Source organism: Portunus trituberculatus, chromosome 23 (assembly GCF_017591435.1).
Source record: "Portunus trituberculatus isolate SZX2019 chromosome 23, ASM1759143v1, whole genome shotgun sequence".
NCBI classification, from domain to species: Eukaryota; Metazoa; Arthropoda; class Malacostraca; order Decapoda; family Portunidae; genus Portunus; species Portunus trituberculatus.
In genome coordinates, this window is record NC_059277.1 from 10,943,366 (window position 1) to 10,945,319 (window position 1,954).

The window sequence follows — 1,954 nt, forward strand, 5'->3', positions numbered from 1 at the left end:
AAGCAGGACTGGTTTAACGATAGATGTGAAAAGGCTAGAACAAGAAAAGAGGATGCATGGAAGAGGTGGAGAAGGAAAAGACGGATTAAGCAGTGGGAAAGTTACAAAAGAGCAAGAAATGAATATGTGTTGATTAGAAGAGAAGAAAGAAAGAAACAAGAAAAGGATATAATTGATAAATGTAAAGACCAACCAAGGCTTTTTACAGACATGTGAACAACAACATCAAAAATAGAGAAAGTATTGAAAGTTTAGAAGTAAATGGAGTATGCAGTGAGGATCCCAGGAAATGGCAGAGGCTATGAATGGATGCTTTCGGAAGGTATTCACAAAGGAGACTGCTTTTGACAAACCACTGGTAATGGAACAGAAAGGGATTATGAAGGAGTTTCAAGTAACTGTGGAGGAGATCAAGAATATGATGGGGAGTTTAGAAGTGAGAAAAGCTGTGGGACCTGATGGGGTATCAGGATGGATTTTAAGAGAATGCAGGAGCAACTGGCAGAAAAAGTTTGTGAAGTAATTGATGCCTCATTAAGGGAAGGTGTAGTGCCCCAAGACTGGAAAAGAGCTAACATTGTCCCAATCTATAAATCAGGTAACAAGAGAGACCCATTGAACTATAGACCAGTGTCACTTACAAGTGTGGTAGCTAAGATGTGTGAGAGGGTGGTGAAGAATAGATGGACAGACTTCTTGGAGAAAAATGACATACTTTGTGAGTGTCAATTTGGTTTTAGAAAAGGGCGTTCATGCACGACAAACCTGATATGTTACTATTCGAGGGTGATAGATGTAATACAGGAAAGAGATGGTTGGGCTGATGGAATATATCTGGATTTAAAAAAGGCCTTTGATAAGGTACCACACCGGAGACTGATCTGGAAACTTGAAATGGTAGGAGGAGTGCATGGCAGTTTACTAAAATGGATGGAAGACTTTTGGTAGGAAGAGAAATGAGAACAATAATTAAGGACAGACCATCAGAATGGGGCTTGGTGGAGAGTGGAGTTCCACAGGGATCAGTGTTGGCACCAGTAATGTTCGCGGTCTACATAAATGACATGGTGGATGGGGTGTCCAGTTATGTGAGCCTATTTGCAGACGATGCAAAATTGTTAAGAAAAGTGAGATGTGACAAAGATTGCGAACTACTCCAGGAAGACTTGGACAGAATATGGAAATGGAGCTGTACATGGCAAATGGAGTTCAACACGACAAAATGCAAGAAAATAGAGTTTGGCAAGAGTGAAAGAAGAATCAGGAGTATGTACAAGATAGGAAATGAAGACATAAAACCAGTCATGAAGAAAAGACCTTGGGGTGACAATTACCAATGACCTATCGCCAGAGAGACATATAAACAAAATAATTGGAGAAGTATTGAACTTATTGAGGAACATAAGAGTGGCGTTCGTATATTTAGATGAAGAAATGATGAAGAAAATAATTACTGCAATGATAAGACCGAGGCTTGAATATGCAACAATACAGTGGGCTCCGAACTTAAAGAAACACATAAGGAAACTAGAGAAAGTACAGAGGGCTGCAACAAAATGGTGCCTGACTTAAGAGATTTGACTTATGAAGACAGACTGAACAGAATGCAACTTCCGACCCTGGAAAACAGAAGAGAAAGGGGAGACCTGATAGCAATATACAGAGTGATGATTGGCATGGAAAAATGGATAGGGAAGATCTGTGTATGTGGAATGAAAGAATGTCGAGAGGGCATGGGAAAAACTAAAATGGCCACTTATAGGAGAGATGTGAAAAATATAGCTTCCTCATAGAAGGGTGGAAGCATGGAATAGTTTAGACGTGGAAGTGGTCAACGCAAGGAATATTCATGATTTTAAGAAAAGCTGGACATTAGTAGATATGGAGACGGGACAGTATGAGCATAGCTCTTTTCCGTATGTTACAATTAGGTAAATACAATTAGGTAAATACA